Source organism: Nyctereutes procyonoides, unplaced genomic scaffold, assembly GCF_905146905.1.
Source record: "Nyctereutes procyonoides isolate TBG_1078 unplaced genomic scaffold, NYPRO_anot_genome, whole genome shotgun sequence".
In the NCBI taxonomy this organism is placed as follows: Eukaryota; Metazoa; Chordata; class Mammalia; order Carnivora; family Canidae; genus Nyctereutes; species Nyctereutes procyonoides.
Window position 1 is genome coordinate 61,896,118 of NW_026575052.1, and position 27,158 is coordinate 61,923,275.

At 42.8% G+C, this 27,158-nt stretch overlaps 1 protein-coding gene across 3 annotated transcripts in view; it reads left to right on the forward strand.

The window, feature by feature from the left end:
* CAMK1D (calcium/calmodulin dependent protein kinase ID) overlaps positions 1-27,158 on the forward strand; it is a 433,233-nt gene that overhangs the window by 233,001 nt on the left and 173,074 nt on the right. The gene's annotated exons all lie outside the window — the stretch shown is intronic.

The window sequence follows — 27,158 nt, forward strand, 5'->3', positions numbered from 1 at the left end:
TTCCCCTTTATGAGGCTGCGGTGCTATATTAAGGCATATCACTCAGATGGTAACATCAAACATATGGTAAAAGAAGGAAAGAAACATGTTCTTTCTCTAGTTTGACATGCAAATAAGAGGGAAAACACTGCAAAGGCAGAAGCTGGCTTCTAATATTAGAGAGTAGGGGATGGCCACCCAACGCCCCAACCCGGGAACCCTATGACACCCCCTCCCCAAACCTCCCCACGGCGGCCCCTCCCACAGGCCGGTGCCTCCAGTGGCCACAGGCAGCAGAATGATGGGGGGAAGCTGGCAGGGCTCCTGAGATCCTTCTGGCAAGAAGGTCCTCAGGGAAAGGAAGGCAGTGGCACCTGCCATGTGTGTAGGAGCCCCCCACCCCCTGTCTCCCCACCCCTCATCTCTGCCTCCCTCCGCCCCCTCCTCTGACACACACTGCAGTGCCTCCCTCATTGAATGACCCAAAGGTCAATGTGAAGGGCTAGGGATTGACAGAGGCCAAACTCCCAGCTAATTTTTCAGTTTTTTTTTTCATTTGCAGATCTATAGTTTTTGTCATATGACCCTCCTCGGGTCGACTTTTAATGGCTCTGCATTGCCATCTGGATGAAATCCAAGCTCCTGGCCTGGCTGCTGTCCATGATCTAGCCCTTGTTCTTGGCTTCATCCTTGTGCCTCCACCAGCCTCCCCCCTCCCCACCCCCAGCCCTTTATAATCCAATCACTGCATGCTGTTGGCCATGAACTGTGCTCTCTCGCTGCCCCTGCCCCTTGCAAAGGCTCTTCTCTGCCTGGAGGCCTCTGTCTCCCTTACTCCCACCCTACCCCACTTTGCTGGAGTAAAGTCTACTGGTCTTTGATCTGTGCCCTTTATTCCCATCAGAAAGTCTGTTCCAAGCCCCTATAACTGGCTAGGCTCCCCTCCTGCATGATCCCACAAGCCCCAGTTGACGTGTTGACCCACAGCCACAGAGTAGGCTCCCCACTAGGGTCTCCTCAAGTCCCATCAGACAACCTGGCGGCGGGGTTGGGGTCAGCTCTGTCCTCAGATGCCTGAACGTCTGCGGAAGGAACAGGTGCATTTCCTCGGGCCCTGCCCATGCCTCATTTTGGATCATCAGATCTGTAAATGTGGAAGAGGACGGGAGGGGGAAGGTGAAATCCTCCCTTCCCGCCACCATGCTGGGGAAGCCTCTCAGAGACACATTGTGTGGCCACCCTCGTCTCCATGACTGTCCCTCTCGCCGCCACTTCCTTCCCAGTGCTTAGGTCCATGAGGAGCCATCTCAGCTGTCCGTTGTTCTCCTCCCGGGGTGGGAGCCTCATCCCTCAGCATCCTCCTGCAGCACACGAGCTGTTCAGTATCTTTGTGCTGAATTCATTAATTCAGATGGCAGCGAAGGAAGAAGGCCTCTTTCCCTTTATTTGCCTTCAAATATCGAAGAAAAATTTTTCAAGAGACGGGGTCAGAACCAGAAAGGGCTTTGGGGGTTAGTCCATCCAGCTCATCCTCCGCTCCCAGGAGCCCCCAGGAGAGTGTTCCTCTCCATTTGCTCCAGGACACGCTCATGTGAAACCTGTTTTAAAGGAGATGTAATGTTTATTTACTTTTTCATTAACATTTTGTTTTTCACTGTCCATCTGTTTATTATGTGTTTAGTTATATTGATTTGCATATTACTGCATTCATTACCGGATCATTTAAGCCCTTAGGTGTTTCTCATCCCAGGGCTCTGTGGGAAAGGGTTATATAACAATCTGATGACTTGTGGATATGCATTCCTTAATTGGAGATTCTCTCTGCAACCCTGGTGTTCAACTGGAGACTTCGATGCACCTGAAATTTTTATATGAAAACTCCCTCGGTAGATCTGCTGAAATCATTGATGATTTCTAATAGCACTAGTCCCTCAAACTCTGTGTGACTTTAATGAGAGGGAGGAAAAAAACTGTATTGGATGATAGAAACCGACAGATGTCCTTATTATTATTCCACAGAACAGCTCCTTTCTCTCACCGAGGAGAATCTGTGTTCCTAGACTCAACGGTTTCTGCTCCTCGAAAACTCTTTCCGTTCACTCTGCTCGTGAGAATGTTTCTCCTGCTTTGGGATTTTTGTTTGCTGTCAGCTTGCCTTCGTCCCATTCAATTAGGCCAGGCTTTGTGGAAGTTACAGGTTTTGCCAGTGGGGTGGGGGAAAGTAAAAGGATTTCAGATTCCGAAAACCTGGCACCCTGGCATTCAGCAGCCAGCCAGCCTCCCTGTTCCCAGGCCCCCTGGCTGTAGACATGGGGATCCTGCTGGCTGTCCTGCAGGTGGGGCCTGCACCTGCTAGCACACAGCTTTCCATGTCACTTCTCCGTGAACGAATGTCGTATCAGTGGCATTGAGCTTCATTTGGGGAGTTTATTAGGTGCAAACCAGTTGGACACATCAGCTACAAAATCCTAGCAGCAAAGGGTACTTTATTTTCTCTGTGGAAACCATGAGAATGTTAGAAATGGACCCCTAAAAATGTTTTTTGTTGTTGTTTCATGAGAGAAAAATCAGGCTATTTGCATCTCTCTGTAATTAGTAAAAAGAAGATTAAGCATGCTTTTTACATTCTCAGAGAATATTCCTGACCAAAACTCTCCTGTGTACTGGTCAGTGTGTCCTGCGACAACTGACTTTGCTGGGCGAGGTCTAGCTCTGTTTTTACTGCAGTGCTCTACAAATAAGGTCTCTTTTCAGCCTGGGGAAAAGAGGTGAAGAAGACGGGGAACCTCTTCCTAAACCACATTTTCTAGATAAATTCTTTCTTTTGAGTTGATTTTAAAGAATGCTTTATCAGGGGCACCTGGCTGACTCAGTTACTAGAGCATGTGACTCTTGATCTTGGGCGTGAGTTTGAGCCCCATGTAGAGAAGACTTCAAAATACAGTAAAAAAATAAATAAAATATTCTTTTAAAAAAAATTATCAGGGATCCCTAGGTGGCTTGGCAGTTTAGCGCCTGCCTTTGGCCCAGGGCGCAATCCTGGAGTCCCGGGATCGAGTCCCACATCAGGCTCCCTGCATGGAGCCTGCTTCTCCCTCTGCCTGTGTCTCTGCCTCTCTCTCTGTGTCTATCATGAATAAATAAAAAATAAAATAAAAAAATTATCAGTCATCATAGATATCCTTTGTCTTAAAATACAATTCTCATAAGCTACCTTGATGTAAAAATAAGTAAATATTTAAATAATAGAAACATTTAAATCTAGGACTCTAAGAAGTAAGTTGCTTCTGCATAGACTATAAAACACCTTATGGAAGAGATAGGTCGTGAGCACCATAAGAAAAAGAAGCTGAGATAGCTTTGAGCCAGCATTGAATCTTCCGTAAAATTTTGACCTAGATGAAATTTCATGTGCCAGAGATGTCATACCTGTCACCGTGTGTTGTAATTACTAACTGGCCCATCAACAGACAAGACTGTGATTTCTTGGAGGCCAGGGCTGAGAATCACTGAATGCAGCCCTTGTAGGGCCTGGAGCATTCTATGTTTCAATAAATGATTGTGAATGAATTAATGAATATCCTTCTAGGTGAGATAGAAAAAGCGTGAGCTACATAATATCACACTTAAATGGAGGGATGACTGGTTGAACTGTCATGTCCCAAAGCTGTTGATCACTGGGCAGTAGAACCTGAAAGGAAATTTCTAGGGATTTTCCTCAGGGCTGGCTCAGAACATATTTTTTTTCCAATACTGCAAAAAGGAAATAATTTAGAAGAAGGCATGGAAAGCATACTTATTAAATTTACATATGGCCAGAAGCTAGATTCAAAAATAATTCTACCAATAATAGATGACACAATAAATTACATTTACCCTTTTTTGAATGCTTTTTTATGCTTTTAATTTAATTTTCCACCCACTCTCTTTAGTTTATTTTAGGGTTTCTAGTGATGATTGGATTTTGACAATATGGAAGAAGATAGATGAATGCTCTGTAGTCATTTCCAGGGAGTGTAGGGGTATATTCTGTGAAGAAAACTTCGGAGTTTTTCCTAGTATATACGAGGTTTAGAAAAAAAAAAAAAAAACAAAAACCAACACGATGAGTCAAAAGTAGTCTTAGAAGAGTGAGTTACATAACTTTTCCTTTTCCAAATGACTATAAAAGCTCGGGATAACTTATTCTCCTTGGCAAATGACATGTTCGTTTCATGTGGTTGGTACGAGCCAGGCTTCTTGGGGGTGTAAGAGCCCCCTACCCAGGCCTCTCACCCACTTGCCTCTTGCGCTAGAGCTGCCTGAGTAAAACAGGACGGAGTTACCTCTTGGAATGTCTCAACAAAAATAAATGTCTCCTTTTCCATTAGTGTGAGTCAACAAAATAAAGACAAGCCAAACCCAAGGATTGTGCCAAGTGACTAAACATTTAACACCAAAATTCAATCCCTTTCATGTTTGTGACAAATCAGATAAGTCAACATCTTAATACACCATCAAATTTAATATTTCCTTACCTAAAGCTTTTGCCTCGTCACTGGAAGCCTCCATGACCCTTCTCAGAAGCTGGCTTGTCTTCTTTCCCTTCTTTCGAGATGTTGTTGCTCTCGCCTCAGTGCTTGGCTTACCTTCACTTTTCCCTGAGTTCCTGGCTCTTCTCAGCCACCTGGGCTTTGGAGCTTCCCCTGGAATTTCAGTAACCTCAAATGTAGAGCCTTTCTTCTGATTCTGAGCCCTTTCTGATTCCGAAAGGGCTCTAGGCCTTTCATACTAAATTATACATTTTCCTTACCGGCAGTGCAAGCTCTGATTCGTATCTTGTGTAACTTTCTCCATTATTTTTTCATAAGCCATTACAAGTTAATATTAATCTCCTGTTAACATTCCAAAAGGCTGTACTCAGTGGATCTTTTCCTTATCGCTGAAGAAAGCAGAAATATGTGTCAGATTGCTCACACAGAAGTTTTGCGTGTTAGGATTAGATTTCTGATATGCAGAAACCCAAGTGGGATTGTTTGAAGGTTAGACAATCTCCACAAATGGTTTAAATGCGCTTCTTTCTTCTGCAGAGCTGACTTTTCTTAGCATCTGACCTTTACCATGTGTCTCAGGTCTCTCAGAAATCATTCCAAAGTTCATATCCTCTTCTGTCTTGTTCTTTTCATGTGTTTAAGTGCCTGAACATTTTCTTGAAGTGTATGAGGAGCAGTTAAGAGCTTCCCACACTTTCTGTTTGACAGGGGCAACCATTTACTCCCCACTGTTTATGGCCAGGATCAATGGTAATGACATATTCATTATTGCACTAACACTATGGTTTCCAACTGGATTTCTTTCTTTTTTTTTTTTTTAAGATTTGTTTATTTGAGAGAGAGAGAGAGAAAGAGAGAGGAGAGAGACAGAGCATGAGTAGGATGAGGGGCAGAGGGAGAGAGAGAATCTCAAGCAGATTCCCTGCTGAGCATGGAGCCCAACATAGGGCTCTGTCTCAGAACCCTGAGTTCATGACTTAAGCCAAAATCAAGAGTCAGACACTTAACCAACTGGGCCACGCAGGTGCCCCTCAACTGGATTTCTAAACCTAGATATGAAATATACCTCTATTTTAGTTTGCATTTCTAGAACAACTTAGAAATATACAAACTCCTTTAGTTGTTGGTCTATCTGTATCAATTGGGATGCATTTGATTGTTAGCAACAGAAAACAAAGCTCAAGTTGGCATCTACCAACCATTGGTTGATGTGTCTGGTCCTTCAAAGACAGGATGGGTTGCATTTGGTTTGATTCAGTAAAACAATACTGAGATCAAGACCTTGGCTTCCACCCATTTCTTTGTTCTATTGTCCATAGCTCCATTCTAGAGTTTCTTCTTTGCTCACAAAGATGACTGCCAGCATCTTCTAGAACAATGGTGTCCTTGCTCCAGGCCTGAGCCAGATGCCCTGGATCTTACTGCCAGGAGTAGTAGAGGTCATTTTCCCCAAAGTACAAGTTGTGAGTCAGCAATGAGGACCCACTGAAAAATCAAGAACTTAACAAAGGAAAGGGTACGCGGCTAATGAGAGGCAACCTAGTATCCATATCCACCACAGCATCTGTGGGCAGTTCATCTAAAAATACTGCCTATTTGCCTGTGTTGCAAATAGGACTAAAGAAATGTTACAGTTAATCTGTCCATTTTCATTATGAGGCTATCTGACTTCATTTTGATTATTTTCATATTATTGGGAGAATTTCTGTAAATTCTCACACATGCTTAGTTTTTATTTTTAAGAACTTGAAACATCATAAATAGCTTCTGTTTAGAATCTTCCACTAAACAGAAAATAAATTTCTATGAAAAGAATTACTTACTCTTCTTTTTTATCCCGTTAAGTATTTTTATCCAGAAACTGGATAAAACCTTAAATCTTAGTATGAGAGGTGATTTCTGAAGTAAAGCATTCCTGTAATCGATTTTAAAATAGTTTTTTCAAGGATAGTAATTTCCTGAAATGTCAGTGAGGCTTTTTAATATTCTTTCATTTTAATAGTTCATAGCTGCTTCTTGTCTGGCTTGCGTAGCTTTCAAGAACCCTCTCTGACTACAGTTACAGATAGAGTAGAAACGTGAAAAAAATCTTGTTATGTAACTAATATAACTAATATTGTTATGCTGTTACAAAAATAGTAAAACGTGTTTCTCTGGAAAAAATTTTTTCCCCTTCTGGAAAAATGGACTTTTCTTAAAGAGACATGAAGAAATGCATCCACACATTCTTTGCAAAGGCAATTCCTGTAGTAGAAAGAAGTAAAACAGTCATGGTTTGGAATTCAGAATAAGCCACATAAGTGATCTCAGGCCGATTACTAACTGGAATCTCAGTTTTCTTCCTTGTAATATAGGGAATAATAGACCCCTCCCCAGGCTTTTTAATTGTTCCAATAAGATATTGAAATGAAGGGTGATTAACCCAGTGTCCTGCATGGGGAGAACTCTAAGCACATGATGGTGATTTCGAAAAATATGAGACTGAACAAGAAAACAAATGCCAGCCTCCGACTGAGTTGTAGAAAATTATTCTATAACCTAGAAACTTTAGAAATTCTCTATTCTTTGTCATATTGGATTCTTTTTCTTTAGAAACATAACAATTTCCTTCAAAACGTTCTGTATGCCAACACTTAGTAGAAAAGCTATTGACATAGAAACCTATATGCATAGCTGCATATGTGAGCGGGAAAGAGGCTGGCTTTCATCAGGGCAGGTTCTGTCTCCACAAGAGGCTCTGTCCTGGTCCCAGGCAAGAAGAAGAGCCCTGGTTCGTGGTCCCATCCAGCCCCATGCCAGCCATGCCCTTCTCCTGAGTGAGGTGTCTGCAGCATCAAGGACAGAGGGCCAAGGGCATGCTCCCGCCCAGTGTACGTACCCTCCACCTTGACCCCAGAGATCCTACCCATGCCACCAGCTTGAGAGGAATCTGAAAATCCAAAATTCAAACCTGGTAGGAGGTAGAACATGTTCCACTTAATACTTTGTTGTCTTGATTTATCACTTTATACAAAAAAAAATATATTCCTCCGTAGGATATAAAGAAATCATACACTGGGACATATTGTCATTATAACTGGGTCAGAGTTTATTGGATAGTCCCCTAATTTCTCCATCTGTAAATGGAGGGCTGGCTAGAACATGGGTTCCCAAAGTTGGGTAATCAGCACAATCACCGAGGACTTTAAAAAATATCCATAGTTCCCAGGTTCCACCGGCCTAGCAGTGGTATTTTAGTAGAGTTGAGTAAGTCCTGGAAATGTATGTATTTATATATTTCATGCAGGAGCTTGCTGATCAGTTGGCTCTCCCTGCCACTCTACTAGACAGACGTTAGGGTTATTCCGTTTACTTTATTTATTCTCCACTTCGAAGCTTCTTTTCCACCATATGTGGAGATCAGGGGCATGTGTTCATGGGGAGACACTGTCTTTTTGATATCTCTTAAGATCTGTGCGTTGCTTTGCCTGTTAGAACACACACCAATACAGAGAGGCAGCCGTGAGGTCCACGGCCTTGACTTGCAGTCTGTGTTTTTAGTAGGAACCAAGTTGGAGTGACAATTAAGAAGAAAAAAAGAAGATAGTCATACCTCTGAAAGGAGAGAGAGGCCAGACCAATAAATGGCCAGAGGCTGTGTGCTAGAAGCCCAAGGAACATTAGGTGGGTTTCTGGATTATCAGAAATTCCGTGTAGTAATTGGCATTTTCTCTATTCAAAGTGTTTGTGGTTGCCAAAAATAAAAAAAAAAAAGTCTTTCCAATATGTACAGTGTGTTTTCTGGGGACAATGAGTCAATGGCATTCCAGTTTTGGAGATGTAGGAAAACTCTGGAGAACGAGACCCAGATAATGACAGTTATGTTTTCTTTCTCACAGTCCCCTTTTCCTTTCGAGGGAAAAAAGAAACCAGTGCAAAGAGTCATGAACTTGACATTTTGCAAGATTCTAGTCTTTCCATCACTACATACTAAGAACTCCCGAATTAGCCTCCATCCCCAAAGAAATCGAGGCATTTACACTATGGTCCACTTGACTCCTTATACTTGTTTGTGACGAAAGAGAAACACGTATATGAACTTTCCACTTGGGAAATTAAAAGCAGAGTGGAGCAAAGTGAATTTCATGTTTAAAGTTACACCATTTGTAGGAGAGTTGGCGTAGGTCATCAAGCACGATTTCTTTTTTTTTTTTTTATGATAGTCACACAGAGAGAGAGAGAGAGAGAGAGAGAGAGGCAGAGACACAGGCAGAGGGAGAAGCAGGCTCCACGCACCGGGAGCCCGACGTGGGATTCGATCCCGGGTCTCCAGGATCGCGCCCTGGGCCAAAGGCAGGCGCCAAACCGCTGTGCCACCCAGGGATCCCTCAAGCACGATTTCTAAGGGACTCTAGCACGTTGCTCACGTTAAACATCCCTGCAAAAAAAACCACTCTATTTCCTTTTTCTCAGAACGGGTCTCAACACTTGCAAATTGCTTCTTAGTTCTCTTAGCATAAAACCCACACTGTTGAACTCGGCTCCAAAGCCCCTCATGATGTTCCCCGGTGCACACTCATCGACTCATCTCCCCTGACCCCCACCCACCTGAGGACTCTTATGTCCCAACACAGCACACCTCACCTCACTTTTCTGTGCCTTTGCACATGCTGTTCCTTCCCTCTGGTATGCTCTCTTCCTTGTCTTCCTTTACCCTACAAACTTGCCAACACTCAGAGTGCGTGTGGCCTGCCCAGAGTGCTCAGGCCCAGTAAGACAGGGCACAGGCCGTGTTTCCCCAGCTCATGGCCAGCTTCCTGGCAGGACATGGGGCGTCCTGTATCATAATGTTTATAAGTACATCTGTCTTCCCACACTGGCCTGGGAACTACTGGGTTTCAGGGACTGGGTTTTGTCTTTATGTCCCCACTGCTTAGCCTCATGTCTGGCTCTTGTAGGTACTCTCTTGATGTTTGATGAAGTCTAGTAGGTCTGTGAGTTTTCTGCAAGTTTTCTGCAAATCATGTGCCATGATGCTTCACCAAGGGATGCTGTGAGCATGGGAAAGGACCATGGCAATAGTGAGAGGTCGTGCCTCTCCCCTTCCTTGCCCTTCTCCCTGCACACACTTCAGCCCTCGTGCGATAGTGTTCATCGTGTGCAATGTGTCCCATCATGACACCGGATGGACCATCTTATCAAGCAGAACTTCTCCGTGTTTATTCACTATCAAACCATGTTAGGCCTCTAAATGCTACATCCACCACCAGCCCCGTTCCTCACCCCCCAAGAAAAAAGAAAAAACAAGAGAAAAGAGGAAAAGCCACCAGATGGTCCTTCTGACTCCACCTCCTTACTGCAAGATCCTAGAACTGCCAGTCTTCATTCCCTCAAGGAGAGCTTGCCTCCCCTAAAGGTCCTGGGATCTAGCAGCACGCATCCACGCCAGGCCTGCGGCTGCCTTCTGCTTTTACATCAGGAGACTGGGAAATAATCCTGACTCAGGCTTGTGTGTGCTTTTCAGAAGGCACACACTTTGCTCCTTCCTCCACACACACCCTCCTTTCTGTTTCTTTGCCCCTCAAATGTTCTTGGCACCCTTTCCCTGAGATAAATCAGTCTGCCAGGTTCTCTGCCTGCAGAGTGGATTACACAGTCCTGGTTGTTCCCCAGCCTCGGGTGAGGAACTCTAGTGCTGTGGACACAACACTGTGACTTGAGACTGGGCTTACAGACAGTGGCTTCCAAACTGTGTGCATGTATGTGTGTGTGCACGTGTGCCTGTATGTGAGTGTGCATGTATGTGAGTGTGCATGTACATGCACACATGTATGCATGTATGTGTGTGTGCACGTATGTGTATGTATTTCTTTCTTTACCACCCTGCCTGTCTCTACTGTGGCATTGTTAGTTTCTAACTAATTAAAAAAAAATGTAGGGACGCCTGGGTGGCTCAGTGGTTGAGCATCTGCCTTTGGCTTAGGTTGTGATCCTGGGGTCCTGGAATCCAGTCCCGCATCCGGCTCCCTGCAGGGAGCCTGCTTCTCCCTCTGCCTGTGTCTCTGCCTCTCTCTATCTCTGTCTCTCATAAATAAATTTTAAAAATCTTAAAAAAAAATTAAATTGTACTTATCTGCTCTTCACTGGTGAAGTACATGGTATGTAATTCATAGGGCACAAAAGAACAGACAGTTTCTTCCTGATTGTAGCCTAATTAAAAAAAAAAAGAGATCTAAAGAGGCCAAAGTTTGCAGAAAAAGAAATACATTAGCATCTCTGGGGATGCCTTTCTGAGCAGCAAGACTTCTCTTTGTATCTGAAGATAGATTAATATTGTCTTCTTCTAGGGAGGAAACTTTTTCCTTCACTTCTTCACTATTTACTGCACTGGTTTTGTGTCTCCTTCCCTTCCCCCCACCCCCATTTTATTGTTTTCTTTCCTTTATCATTGCTGAGTAGCAGAACCCTTTTTAAAAAGTAAATTTTGGGCAGCCTGGGTGGCTCAGCGGTTTAGCACCGCCTTCGGCCCGGGCCGTAATCCCAGGGTCCTGGGATCGGGTCCCACGTCAGGCTCCCTGCATGGAGCCTGCTTCTCCCTCTGCCTGTGTCTCTGCCTCCCTCTCTCTCTCTCTCTCTGTGTCTCAAATAAAATCTTAAAAAAAAAAAGTAAATTCTTACATAGAACCCCCAAACATACACAGGTCAGTATTTTATCAGTGTGAACTTTTACGTTTACTTTTATGATGTTATGATGAATCCTGTCAACAAGGACACCCGCGAACTTGCTGGCACTCTCTGCGGTGTGTTCACATCTGGTATCTGTTGCACTTGGGGCTGTGCAGTTGTATTTCATTGCACTTTCTAAAATATTTATTGAGAACCTGGAGTCTCTGGAGGAAACCAGATTGAAAAGCAGCGGCCAAAAGTGACCTCAGTGAAGTCTAGCCATTGGCCTAAAATGCTCTGATGCTTAGAGGAAAAATATCCCTATGCCTTGTTCGGAAAAAACAGCAGAATCACCTAAAATGCCCCTGATGGCCTGTGTATGACCTCAGCCTGGCCCAGCTGGCCCTGCTCTGTGGCTTTCGGACTGTGGCCACCACCTGGACATACCAGATGCTCTGCTTGGGCAGAGGAGGGCAGCCACTACTACCACCCACCCCCCTGTCTGGCTACCTTTGTGTGATCAGCAGGGCCAATCCACAAGGCTGAGTTTCTCCCATCCCTCATCCCTCAAGGTTGCAATTGCTGTCCTTAATTCCCTTGCAAACTTGGAAATGGAGAATTTGGGTGATCTGGCAACTGTTTATTCACGATTCTCAATTAGTACTAGCATTCTTGAGAATTTGCATGTAGCCCTGGAGCTCACCCTGGCAAGTTTCTTAAGAACCAACATCCCTTGGGTTATCATCATGTTTTATGAGCAGGACATAATAAAACTGTAAATCCTGAACTGCCTCATCATTTAACACCCATCTCCCATAAAACTGTGCATTGGAAAGGCAATGTGTGTATCACACACCTCAAAAAATCATCAACAAAGCAAAACATGCTGTTCTTTCTAATCAGGTCTCCAATCTCAGTTATGAAGAGACCGCCCTTGCTTTTCCGTGAGAAGAATACAGAGTTGCACTTAACTACACACATTCACAGAAATGATCTCTTGTGTTATTAAAATGCGTATATTGGGGCACTCGGCTGGCTCAGTCGGTTAAGCCTCTGACTCTTGGTATTGGCTCAGGTCATGACCTCACAGGTTGTGGGATCAAGCCCCACGTGGGGCTCTGCACTCAGCGGGGGGTCTGCTTGAAAATTCTCTCCCTTTGCCCCTTCCCATACTTGCGTGCACATACTCTCTCTCAAATAAAATAAATCTTTAAAAAAATAAAAAATAAAACAAGATGTATATATTATACACAACCAACCACAAACACCCTTTTGAATTCCCAACATGTGAGTCCTTGAAAAAAGTGGTGTTTTCTATTTGAATGCATCTGACTTGGTGAAGCCAGGGTCTGCCCTGAACACGTTATGTGACAGCATTAATTACTGATGTGTAAAAACTAAAGAACACTCAGTTCTGCACCATTATCTCTGAACCTGGGTACTTTCCTAGAACAGCAAGGAATGCTTTATGGTGTGTGGTCAACCCTCTGCAGCCTGAAAATGGATTGATATTAGATAGTTGTCCCAAACCACCTTCCTTCCTTTTCTGTTTTGCTGCTTACTCCTTTCCACCCCATCTTATTCTTTTACAATTTGCTTCTCACCGTATAAACAAATGGCATGCTATTCCAGCAGACTTAGTGAGATGCTCACCTGGCCTTTAATGCTTCATTATCAAAAAAAAAAAAAAAAAAAAAGCTTCATTATCCAGAGCAGACACAGGCCACAGCCCTTAGCCGCATCCCTGGGTCTCTGTGTCAGCGAGAAGGCTGTGTCTGAGCCTGCCAGTCAGGATACCTATTACCTCAGCATGGTTCTGGGTTCAAGTTGTGAAACCCAGCCTCACGGTCTGGGGATCAGCATGGGGAAAGCATGGGGCTTTCACGGGAGGAAAGAAAAAGGAAATGATGCCTTTCACCAAGATTCTAACACATTGTTTTGATCCCCTTTCCTTTTTGCTCACATAAATCCAAGTGTTCAGAGCTGGAAGCATCTAAGATGCTTCTTGAATTCCAGCCCAGAGTCTTCTGTCTGGGGCGCAGACTGTGTGTGATGAAGCTGCCGGGTGCAATCCAGGCGGTCAGAGCCTGCTTATGTATGTCAGCAGTATTTCATGTGGGCATGGCTTCTAAATTCGCATTATCATTCTCTGCAGTGACCCTGGAACACCTTTGCATGCTGTATTTGCATATCAGCAGAGCTAATAAATCAGAGTTACAAGGCCTCATCTCTGTTCTGAGACAGGCGAGCCCCTTGACAGCTTTAAGGCTCCAGACAGCTATTCTCATGTGGAAACATCCAGAAAATGTATATTACCCTTTGGCAAAAGGTTACCAAAAAATTAGGAGAAAGAAATGATAACATTCCCTTAAACGTCTTAGTGTTGTAAGGCCTGATTGAGAAATAATAGAAGCTAATGTGACCAGGTGACATTTCTTCATTTTTCATACCCTTTTCCAGAGAAAACTAAGGTATTGGACAAGTAGACTTGAAGCTTTGTCCTCAGGACACCTTACCTTTAAATCTGACCTACTGTGAAGTAAATGTACTCAGGTATCCGGCTTTTGAGTATCTTTGGCATGTAAGACTTTGGTAAGGCCAGAATTAGCTGTTCATTCATTTATTTGTTCTTCAGAACATTCACTGAATGCTGGTATGTGCCAAGCACTGGGCTTCGCCCACTGATTGGACCTAACTTATTTCTCTTTTGGACTAAAGACCACTAGGCCTTGGCTGGAGCTATTCTGGACATAAGCAAATTAGTTGGCCATTTCTTTGTCCGTCCATAGCATTGTCAAGGCTGGCTGCAAGAGAAGTAAAAGGAGGTTTTTTTCCGTGTAAATGGCTTCCTGTCTTAAGGAATTCTATTCCACGTCTAACTTGACAAAGTTACTGATGCAGAAGAGCCTGTTGACGCATGTGTTGTCATCCATGCTTCCATGCAGCAAGCTCTATCCTAGGGACCCCTGAATACTGGTTTAGGGTCAAGCTTTGGGGACCCATGTATACTTTAGTACACTCTGCCTCATTATAATTTTAAATTCATTGATTATTAGAGAGGGCCTCAGCGAGGATCCTGTTTGACAAGTTCATTTCTAGATGAGAAAACTGAGACCCTGGGAAGGGACATGACCAGCGAACCATCCCATAGAGACAGAGCCAGCCAAGTTGGTGCCCCTCCCAGGGTACCCTTACAGACCCCAGCCCTGCCTCCCTAGGGCCATCAGGGAATGCTGGCCAGGCGCCCCCTTGCCCCCCACCCTGTGCGTTCTACAGTGTGCTAAGGATGCCTGAGATGCTTTTTTTAAAAACAAAAACAAAAACATCATCAGCTGCGCACAAGGGTTTTAATTGTTATTTGTTTGTTTTTAAGAATTCAAAGCAAAACTTATTTCACAATGAGAGACTATCACATGTGGTACTTACTCCTTAACAACAACACTGCCTTGCATTTTTAAGATGTAGTTTATTTACTTACCAGTCTTTGCTCCTTAGTCTCCCATTGATTACAGCTCCATCTGCTGGCAGCAAACAGAGGTGATTGAAGATTTGGATTTTGAATTCTCGTCTTTCCCAAGGCGGCCTATATATTTTTATATTTTTTTTTCTCTCTTTCTTTCTTTCTTTCTTTCTTTCTTTCTTTCTTTCTTTCTTTCTTTCTTTCTTTCTTTCTTTCTTTCCTTCCTTCCTTCCTTCCTTCCTTCCTTCCTTCCTTCCTTTCTTGTCTTCCTTCCTTCCTTCCTTCCTTCCTTCCTTCCTTCCTTCCTTCCTTCCTTCCTTCCTCGTCTGCCTTCCTTCATTTCTTTCTCTCTTGTCTGTCTGCCTGCCTGCCTTTCCTTCCTTCCCCTCTTTCCCTCTTTCTTCTCCCTCTCGCTTTCCTTCCTTCTTTCTTTTTAAGATTTTGTTTATTTTATTTGAGAGAGAGAGAGAGAGAGCACACACAAGCGGGGGCAGGGGTGGAGGGAGAGAATCCCAAGCCGACTCCATGCTGAGCACAAAGCCCTATGCTGGGCTTGATCACACAACACCAGGATCATGGTTGGAGTCAAAATTAAGAGTGCCATTCAGCCGACTGAGCCATCCAGGTACCCCAGCCTATATTCTTATTAGACACGATCTCTCTATATATGTAATATGGTACATACATGTGTACACAAAGCATATTTTACCTCTACATGTGTGTATTTCTATTGATAGATGATGAGACCACATATTTTAATGTTCATTTAACAGATGAGGAATTCAGGTCAGAAAGTATTTAATGACCCATCTAAAATCCTGCAGCTAGATGTGTGAGAACTGAGACTCAACCTCATCTTTTGATGTCTTGAGCAGTTAGACTAATTAGTATGAATTTCTTTAGTCCAGCATTATGTATTTTGGTGAACCAAGCTTTAATGATTTTGATCAAGAACTTTTAAAAAAGCACTTCTTTGTAAAAATCTGGCAGTACAACAGTCTGACAACCTTTCTCTACTTGGGTTCAGTGAGAGAATGGAGCCCTAATGCCCTAAGGTGTTTGTTGTATGTTCTGAATTAACTTTCTCTCCTATGTAACTAGAAGGGTACTTTCCTTGGGAAAACTGAGAAAATAGTCACTCAAATAATTTTTCTTCTGTTTTTTGGCTCAGAGGAAGAATCTCAGTTCAGTAAAACTGCGAGATGAAAATCCTCTAGCACATGTTCTGAGGTATTTGTAACTGGTTTGATATGTATCCTTCTAGACTTTTTTCTCTGCATATAAAACCATCTAAATATGTACACACATATCCATGCAGACAGTGGATACAATGCAGTACAACAGCAAAGTGATAAAAGAATTGGGCTGGCCCAGAAGAGAGGATCCATCCTACAGGAGTTGAGGAATAGCAAAGGGTTCTCAGTGGATGATGTAGAATGAGTCTTGTATCATGTGTAGTTTGGTGAGAAGATACGAGAGGGATGAGCACACCTATGTGGCCGGAGAAGAAGGTGTGCACAGGTGTACGGGAGCTGCCCTGGGCCTAGGAAAGTTTCGGTGTGGGGCAATGGTGGAAGGTGGGAGGGGTAGGTAAGGACCAAGCGACAGGGTCCTTGTAAGTCATGTCAAGTCTTTTGGATCTTATCTTGGACTATGAGGAGCTATGGAAGGATTTCAAGCTAAGAAGTTTAGATACTTCTCTTTTGTGGAATGATGGCTCAGGAGACAGCATGGAGAGTAGTGAGACAGCAAGAGCGAGGGAGGGAGAACAATTACGTGATTATAAACTGGGGCTGATCATCTATAAAATAGGAATAATAATACCTACTTCATGGAACTGTTGTGAGAATGAAATGAAGAAACATCTGTGAATGTGCCTGTTAAGTTAAAAAAAGGAAAGGTATTATTTTTTAATACCATCTGGCAAATATTTCAACTCTACCACTTTCCCTTGTGACTGATGGTATCCTGATTTTTCTCAGCATTATTTCCTGTACTGCTTCTAATGGGAGGAGGGGTGGCGATAATCTGACCCAGGAAAGGAGGAAATGGTTTGCTTTATTTCCAAAAAGCATAGTGTTTACTTAGACAAAGAGTGTTTGCCAAGACATGAGAATATTCTTCGAATGTTTTTGAGGCAATTTGCCCGTGCCAGGGAACCATAGCATCTTTTTTGTGAATAACATTTAAATTTTCCAGACCATTTAGAAAAACGTCATGGTGGATAGTGAAAGGCCTAGTCCTTTACAATCTTTGTCTGAAAGAGGTGCTTGCTTTTCTCCTGAGAGGGGCGTTTTCCTGACTGGACAATTAATGCAAAAGTGTTGAGAGAGAAGGACAGGAAATCAGTCACAGCTCATTGTCATAACTTCTGTGTTGAGCCCCTGCTGGGGGATCTGGTCCTCCCATCCTCCCATCTCTCATCATTAATAATCACCTTGTCTCCTGTCCATCTCTTGCCCTCCAGCGACTCCTTTAATCTGAGTAGATAAGCGACCATTTCCAGTGACCACACAAGAGAAAGGTGTTTTGTTGCCTTTTCTTTCTTCTGATAATTTTCATTATACTCGTTATTGCTGCCACAATCTACACCCATCCAGCTCAATGAGCCATGATAGGATGAGAGAAACAATATGCTGAACTTTCCTTTCTCTCCTCTTCTGTGTTTTTCTAACATTCCTTGTTTTACATGAAGTTCAAAATTTGGGGATTCTTGAACTGTGAAGAATTAACTGGAGGGAGAAATGGTGTGGCTGTTTCAAAGAGGCATGTGTGTTCAATAGAGAGCCTGTTCTCTGGGTCTTGATGTTCCCTCCAGCTTGGGGGCTTTGGAACAGGGCCTGCTTGTGCATTTGGTACGATTTGTTGCATGAATTAACTTTTAAATGTTTTCCTGGCTCTTTCTGGGGATTTCTTGCTTGGCTGTCAGTTAAATGCACGCAGGCGTCTGCATCAATGTCCATATATGCTGTGATCCCATTCAGCTTCCCTCTCTCTCTCAGCCTGAGCCACTTCCCTCTATCCAGCTCATCTGTCTTTTATTGGGGATTATGGAGACTTTAGCATAGATTGCCATATAAACCATCTACATTCTGTACGTGGATGTACCAGCTAATGTTTAATTGGGGCCTGGTAAATACTAAGTGATTAAAATTAAGTGAGGTTATTTTCATACCTACAGTTGTTTTTCATGACATTGCTTCTTTGAAATATGAGCATTTTAGAAAGGTTTGTTGTTTGGGGATGAACATTCCTTATGCATGAAGGTCCTCTTGGTTGTATTTTAGAAAGACTGAGTGCTGATCTATAGGATTTAGCAACATAAGCTCTGCAAGGTTAATGGTACCTTGATTTTCCATTTGCTTATAGCTGACATCCCCGCCTCTTCTCTCTACTTTATTCTTATTTTCGATGACACTAGCCGATCTGGACTGATGAAAGGCCCTTTCTTTTTTTAAAAAGTATTTATTTATTTATGAGAGAGAGAAAGAGCACACGCGAGCTGGGGGAGGGGCAGAGGGGAGAATCCTCAAGCAGACTCCCCACTGAGTGCAGAGGCTGACACGGGGCTCAGTCCCACGACCCATGAGATCATGACCTGAACCAAAACTAAGAGTCCGTCACTCAATGACTGAGCCATCCAGGCGCCCCTAGGCCTTTTCTAATTATAATTATTTCTGGACTCCTAACTATTCCTTCTGCCTCTGAATATCTCTTCCTCTAGTTCACTTTGACCCCCTGGGATTTCATATGTGAGGATATTTATAACCAAATATCTTGAGAGCTTCCAGTAGTGTTCAGAATAGTTCCAATCTCCATACCTCCAGAAGTTGGATATTATATCCTTAGTAATGAAATTTAGGTGTTAGGATTTCATACAAATAACTGAATTTATATGAGCTCTTCCATATTCTCAGTATAACATAGTTACTGGAAAGTTATAAGTGCTTTAACATGGGCTCGGGAGTTAGACTCTTAGTGATTTCTATCCCCAGTTGTGTGACCTTGAAATATGTACTTAATATCTTGGAATCCTAGTGTTCCTCTTTTACAAATGAGGGGGATTAATAGACTAAATTAAGTTTTTCCATTTTACTCTCTCCTGTGTAGGGAAAACCCCAGGTCTTCCCCATTTTGTGATTCTTCTCTCTGTATCTTCCTTTATTACTTACACGGAACACTGCAAAGGTCTGCTTCTCGTTACTAAATGTGTGTGGGTTTCCCCCACATCAAGCAATTCTTGGACACCATCTGGGTGTCCTACAATTTAACTCCATTCTAACTGTGTCTTCCCAGAGGTTAGAGTCAGATCCCATAGGTCAAGGCGCAGTCCCACAGGAATGCCCCCAGCACACAAACACACACTGGTGCAAGCCCAGGTTGTTATTTTGTGTTTCTGACCAACCAGCTCTGGAGGACCAACCTCCAGAGTGGAGGTTCCAACAACCCCTTACTTGTATTCCATTAGTTTGCTAGAGTGGCTCACAGAGCTCAGGTCTATTTTTACCAGTTCATTAAAGGATATGGTAAAGGATACAGATGAACAGTCAGATGACGAGAGACACAGGGTGAGGTCTGGGAGAGTCCCAAGCATAGAACCTTCTGTCTCTATGGATTTGGGGTGTGTCATCCTCCCAGAATGCATGTGTTTGCCCACTTGGAAACTCTCTGAGGCCTATACTTTTGGGATATCATGGAAGTTTCATCATGTAGGTATGATGGATCATTAACTGTTTTCAGCCCTTCTCTCCTCTCCAGAGAAGAGGAGGATAGGGCTGAGTATTCCAGTCATGACCCTGGTTTTTCCAGTGACCAGCTCTGACCAAGGAGCCATCCAGGACCCCAGTTAGGTAGTTTCATTAGAGCAAAAGACACTCCTGTTACCCAGAAATTTACAAATTTTAGAATCCCTGTGTCGGGGTGCAGTGAAAGACCAAATATTAGAACAAAGCAATGCTCCTAATATTCTTATCACTTAGGAAATTACAAGGAGTTCAGGAGCTCTGTGCCAGCAACCAGGGGTAGAGACCAGTATTGTCTCACAGCTACCTGATAGGATTGGTATATTAAACACAATAATGAAAAATACTTAGTTATGGTCTTAATACCTATAGGCATACTTCATTTTTGTTTTTTTTAAATTAGGCTCCATATCCAGACTGGAGCCCAACATAGGCCTTGAACTCACAACATCAAGAGTGAGATGCTCAACCGACTGAGCTACTAAGTGCCCCAGGGCATAACTCATTTTATTACAGTTTGCATTTATTGTGTTTTCTGTTTGTTTTTTACTAACAAAACTGAAGACGTGTGGCAACCACGTGTGGAGAAAGTCTAACAGTACCATTTTTCCAACAGCATTTGCTTGCTTTGTGTCTCTGGGTCACTTTTTTGTAATTCCTGCAGTATTTCAATCTTTTCCATTATTGTTATATTTGTTACGGTGATCTGTGATCAGTGATCTTTGCTGTTACTATTGTAATTGTTTTGGGAGCACCACAAATCACGCCATACAAGACGGCAAGCTTGATCCTTAACGTCATGTGTGTCCTGACTGCTCCATCCTTGACTTGCCCTTCCCCCACCTCTCTGCTCCTCAGGCTGTCCTGTTCCATGAAACACAACAGTCCTGAAGTTAGGTCAATTAATAATCATGGAATGGCCTCTCAGTCTTCAAGTGAAAGGAAGAATTGCAGCTCTCTCACTGTAAATCACAAGCTAGAAATGATTAAACTTAGGGAGGCAGGCCGGAAGCTGAGAGAGTCTGAAAACGAGATCCCTCAGGCCAAACAATTAGCCAAGTTATAAATACAAAGGAAAAGTTCTTGAAGGTAATTAAAGGTGCTACTCCAGTGAACACACAAATGCTAAGAAAGCAAAAGAGCCTGATTTGCTGATGGGGAGAAAGTTTTAGTGGTTTGGAGAGAAGAATAAACCAGACACAACATTCCCTCAAGCCACAGCCTCACCCGGAGCCAGTTCCTTATGCTCTTCAATTCTGAAGGCTGAGAGGGATGAGGAACCTGCAGAATAAAAGTTTGAAGCTAGTAGAGATTGCATCATGGCATTTAAGGAAAGAAGCCATCTCCATGATAGCAAAGCATGAGGTGAGGCAGCAAGTGCTGATGTAGAAGCTGCAGCAAGTTATCCAGAAGATCCAACTGAGATAATGGATGAAGGTGGATGCATTAAACAAGAGTTTCAGTGTAGATGAAACAGGCTTCTATTGGAAGAATATGCCACCCAGGACTGTCATAGTTGGAGAGGAGAAATCAGTGCCTGGCTTCAAAGCTTCAAAGAATAGGCTGACTCCTTTGTTAGGGTATCATGCAGCTGGTGACTTTTACATGAAGCCCTTATCATTTCAAAAATCTGAGGCCTTTAAGAATTATCCTAAATATTCTCTGTGTCCTTCCTTCCTTCCTTTTTTTTTTTAAGTTTTATTTATTTATTCGTGAGAGGCACAGAGAGAGAGGCAGAGACACAGGCAGAGGGAGAAACAGGCTCCATGCAGGGAGCCCGATGCGGAACTCTATCCCAGGACCCCAGGATCCCGACCTGAGCCGAAGGCAGACGCTCAACCACTGAGCCACCTGGGCACCCCACCCTGTGTTCTTTCAATGGAACAACAAAGCCTGAATGACAGCACATTTGTTTACAACATAGTTATTGACTATATTAATCCTGCTGTTGAGACCTGACAAAAGGATTCCTTTCAAAATATGACTGCTCATTGGCAATGCACCTGGTCTCCCAAAAGCTCTGATGGAGATGTGCACTGTGAGATTAATGGTGTTTTCATGCCTGTTAATACAACATCGTTCTGTAGCCCATGGATCAAGGAGTCATTTTGACTTTCAAGTCTTATTATTTAAGAAAAACATTTTTATGTGAGGGTATAGCTCCCATAAACAGTGATTCCTCTCATGGATTTGGGCAAAGTAAATTGAAAACCTTCTGGAAAAAGGATTCACCATTCTAAATGCCATGAAGAACATTTCTGATTCTGGAAAGAAGTCAGAGTATAAACAAAAACAGGAGTTTGGAAGAAGTGATTTTAACTATCTTGAGTAACTTTGAGGGCCTTAACACAACAGTGGAGGAAGTTACTGCAGATATGGTGGAAATAGCAAGAAAATCAGAATTTGAATTGAAGCCTGAAGACATGACTGACTTATGTCAATTTTATGATAAAATTTTCATGGATGAGGCATTGCTTCTTATGGACAAGCAAAGAAAATATTTCCTTGAGATGGAATCTACTCCTAAGGAACATACTGTGAGGGTTGTTGAAATGACAGCAGAGGATTTAGATATTATATGAATCTAGTTGGTAAAGCAGCAGTAGGGTTTGAGAGAACTGACTCCTCTTTTGAAAGACGTTCTACTGTGGGTAAAAATGCTATCCAACAGCATCACATACTACAGAGAAATCATTCATGAAAAGAAGAGTCAATCACAACAAATTTCTTTGTTGTTTTATTTTAAGAAATTACCATAGCCAACCCAGCCTTCAGCAACCACCACCCTGATCAGTCAGCCACCTTTAACATTGAGGTGAGACCCTCGACCAGCAACAAAATTATGACTTGTTGAAAGCTCAGGTGATGGCTAACATATTTTTTAAACAATCACGTATTTTTGTAAGTAAACTCTAGGCCCAACATGGGGCTTGAACTCACGACCCCAAGATCATGAGTTGCATGCTCTACCGACTGAGCCAGCTATCACCTAGCAATAGGTATTTTTTAAACTAATGTATGTACATTATTTTTTGGACATAATGCTATTTCACACTTACTGGACTGCAATATAGTATAAACTTAACTTTTATATGTACTGAGAAACCAAAAAATTCATTTGATTCTCTTTGTTGTACTATTCACTATATTGTGGTGATCTGGAACCAAACCAGCAATATCTCCAAGGTGTGCCTGTAGTTAACACTCAGGAAATGGCTCATATAAAACAGCTATGTAAGTAGGGCCTAAAGAAAGTGATAATATTAGTTCGTCCCTAGATTTAGATGTCTCACATTCCAAGAGACTGAGGAAATTGTACTTATCACAAAAGAGTCACGGGTGAAATGTTTGAGAAAAGAATATAAAAGATGGCAAAATTTCCAAACATAAAACAGGTAAGCTATGAGATGTATAGATTGGGAAGTTTGACTTCAGTGCTCAGCACAAGTCTGGAACAGTAAATTAAGCAGATGGTTTGTGATCATTTAGTAAAGACTGTAGTGGTTGCTAGGAGCCACCATGGGTTTACTAAGAACAAATCTTCCCAAACGTTCCATTTCCCTTTTAAATAGTATTACGTGGTGTGTAAATCTGAGGAATGCCATTTCAGCAAGGAGTCTAATTGTCTCCTTATGGGTAAGATGGTGAAATATAGGCTAGATGATAGTTCTGCTGGGTTTACGGCTTGGTAGCAGTCGAAGCCAGCTGATTCATGTCATGGTTATCTTGATGGGGGTCTCTAGTGTGATACCAGAGGCCAGCTCTGACCTGTAACCTTCCCATTTAAGACTTTAGGAATTTGGATCAAGACATATGGGATGAAGGGCACCTGAGTAGCTCAGTTGGTTAAGTCTCTGACTCTTAATTTTGGCTAATGTCGGGATCTTAGGGTTGTGAGATCAAGCTCTGTGCTGGACATGGAGCCTGCTTAAAATTCTCTCTCTCCCCCTCCCCACCTGTGCACATGCACACGCATGCGCATATGCTCTGTCTCCAAAAAAAAAAAAAAAAAGAGATGGATGTGTACCAACCAACCCGATATGTAGATGGCCCAAAGTTGAGAGGGATAGTAAATATAATAGACAGGAGGATAAATTCTCAGAATAGTCTTGATGATCTGAAACACTGCATGGGAACCTAAGAGATTGAATTTAATGAATCTGAAGGTGAAGACTTGAAGCTCAAAAGCTCGACTGGATAGGAAAAGAGATCTTGTTTAGTAGAAGTTTAGGTAAAACTGATCTGGTCATTTTATTGACCCAACACTTAATATTCATTCATTCATTCATTCATTCATTCATTCAACAAGTATGTATGAAAGTATCAGCTGCCGTGCACTTCTCTTGGCAGTAGGGAGATGGTAGTGAACAAAATAGTTAAAAAGCCCTACCTCCGGGGAGCTTATGTTCTTCATATGCCCACAGTTTGTGCAACTGCTTTAAATAAGATGAACCTAATATTAGGCCTTATTTATAAAAGTGTAACATCCACTCATGATGGTTAAGAGTTCACCTCTCTTATATAATACCTCATTCTTGGTGGTCTCATTTATACTGAGATCACTGCTCTCAGTTCTGGACAAAGGAGAGTGATAATAGCAAGGTGAGAGGAATGCAAACCATGTTGGAGGAGGATTGGTTGGCCCCAGGGAGAAACACTAAGTCAAATACTTGTAGGAGTATGACAAGAAGGTGTTAAGCTTGTTCTGTGTCATGCTCAGGAGTCACTAATAAGTACAAGGAGGCTGATTCCTGGTGATAAAGAGAGGCTGATTGTGGAGTATCCTTGCTGCACCTGGAAACCCACCTGTGGGAGCTCCGTGAGGGCTGCCCTGGTACTTTGGGGACTCCTTGTGCGGTGCCTGGTATGTGGTGGGTGCCCAGACATATGTAGGTGGATGTTCCTATGACGTTTGTGAAGGTAACCTAGGTACCCATTGTTAAAACTTCAAGCTCGATTTCTGTATGTCTTAAGAGTCTGAGGGTGGAATAAAGTACCTATGAACAGCTGTTGGGGGCCAGAATGTTTTCTTCTTCTATCACGTTCCAACATCTATAAGTTAGTTAAAGCCACTTAAGAGACATTTAAGAGGCCATTTGAGGATTTCTTTGAAATTTCTGAAGTATACTCTTCAAACATCACTCATCCAGCACGATGCTCATCACTTTTTGAGGCCTTCACTGTACTTCCGGCTCTGTAGCCTTGCTTTTTCTGAACTTAACAGCAATGCTACAGAGTTTAGCATTTAATTTTTTCCTAACTGCTCCATGGGTCTCTCCAGCTAGATGCTAGGTTTTTTGAGGGCAAAATTTTATTTTATTTTTTTCTTATATTCTTTCAGAGACATAGCAAAACTCAGGAAATGACGATCGGGTTGACTGCTTGATTTATTTTTATTAGTTGAGGGGGGGAGATTTATTAGTTGAGTGGGAGAGTCAGGAGCGGTATCATTCCAGCCACTGCAAGAAGTCATGTAAGACATGGCAGGTTAAGTAGACTTTAATTTCTCTATCCCTTGCATCCAAAGAAGGGATTATATTCTTAATTTATTGGAGTCTCCAATGTTGGCTGGGCAAGTGCTTTGCACATAGTTGAGTCTTTGTGTGTAGTGGAATCTGTATTAATGGCTGTATTCCAGAGCTCAAACAGCCTTCCTGGCTCAACCTCTGAGGGGAGGTGGGACAGCAGGTACAAATCTCGAAGCTCAGTTGAGAGACCCATTGACAAGGATTCATGTACTAGGGTGGCCAGATTTAGCACGTGAAAATGCAGGGTGCCCAGTCACTTTTGAATTTCAGATAAACAACAATGCAATATATTCAGGACATACTTACACCAAAAAAAAGTGTTGTTTATCTAGAATGAAACATAACCCAGGGGTCTGCATTTTATCGGCAACGCTTCATGTAAACCCTACTATTTCATATCCCCATGAGCCTATGCTCTTAGCGCACCCCCAAATTCTTTCTTCACTGAAAGAAAATGCTTGCGCCCCTGGGTTGGGGGGGATTCTAATTGTGAATCTTTAAAAATTAAACCAGGAGCATCCATATGCTGTATACTTTTTGTGGTCATCATTCTTTCAGGATATCCAGTAATGATCATTCCATAAACATCCAGGACCTTGGCAGTTCTAACTTAATTCGTCATGGTTTCCTTGGTAGCATATTTAGTTGGTTCCTATAATATACTATTATTTATATATTATTATATATAATATGTTTATATTACTATTTCTATAATAATACTATGTTATAAAAGTAATTTCTATAATGTGGGTATTGTTTTGCTCAGGTATCAGAGTAACCACTGCTAACAAATAAATATTGGGCTGTCGCTCTGTGCACGGGAGTCAGATGAATGTGAATCGCATACACTCTTTCCTCTCTGCTCCTCCAGACAACCGCACTGACTACTCAGAGCTGTAGAAATCAGAGCAAGCCATAGCCACCCTCAACGAAGTGTTTTGTTCTCTTCTCTCATCTGCTCAGAGGAAAGATGATATTCTGATTTGTTGCACTTTATAAGCTTCCGTTTGAGGGAAAGACAGCTCACACTTGGGAAAATTGCCTCCATTTCCCCTGAATAATGGTTCTTGCTGTTCAGTAGGGACAGCTTTGAGTATCATTCATTCACCCAGGAGATATTTATTAAGCAAGTGGATGCTGGGTAGGAGGGGAAACGAAATAAGTGAGACGCGGTCCCTGCTTTCAGGTGTTCAGGGGAATCTGCACATGACACACTTGCTTTTCTGGGATTCAGTAGTCATTTCAGTGAAAGTCTTCTGGAAAGAGTTCATTAGCTCGTAGAGTAATGAAATGATTCTTCTTGCAAATGCTTTAAATAACTAGCAAGCCTTATATTCTGAGCGAAAGCTACTCTAATGGGTAGTGCCAGGGGCCGGCGTGAGGCTGTGTCCTTCTATCTTGGTTCTGTAGTGAGGACTTTGCTACTCTTAGAAATGCAGATGCTCCAGGGCCTGGGTGGCTCAGTTGGTTAAGCGTCTGCCTTCAGCTCAGGTCATGATCTCAGGGTCCTGGGATTGAGTCCTGCATCGGGCTCTCTGCTCGGTGGGGAGCCTGCTTCTCCCTCTGCCTCTGTCGCTCCCCCTGCTGTGCTCTTTCTGTCAAATAAATAAATAAATAAATAAATAAATAAATAAATAAATAAATAAATAAATAAATAAAATCTTTAAAAAAAAAAGAAATGCAGATGCTCAGGCCTGCCCTGGCTCCACTGAATCAAAATGGGCAGTGCAACCAGGATCCCTGGTGACTCACATGTACACTGAAGCTTGAAAAGCATGGATTGGGGCGCCTGGGTGGCTCAGTGGTTGAGCGTCTGCTTTTGGCTCAAGGTGTTATCCGGGGTCCTGGGATCAAGTCCCACATTGGACTCCCTGCAGGGAGCCTGCTTCTCCCTCTGCCTGTGTCTCTGCCTCTCTCTGTGTGTCTCTCATGAATAAATAAATAAATACAATCTTAAAAAAAAAAAAAGAAAAGCATGAGTCTACTATAGAATTTCTGCTTTGTGCATACGGATTATCTGAGGAACTTACAAAACCAGTTCCTGGGCTCTGCCCCTCAGGGATTCAGAATCTGTTTGACCAGGGTAGGGCCTGAGAATTTGCATTTCTAACAGGCTCCCGGGAGATGCTGTCACCATGTTCGGAAACCACATTTTGATTAGAAGCAGTCCAGTTTGCTGGGGTCCTTGAGGTTGGCCTTTGGTGGTGGTGGTGACTAGGCCCCCAGTGAGGGGTCAGTGGGGGTTTCCTCTGCCTGCACCGGAGTCCCGCAC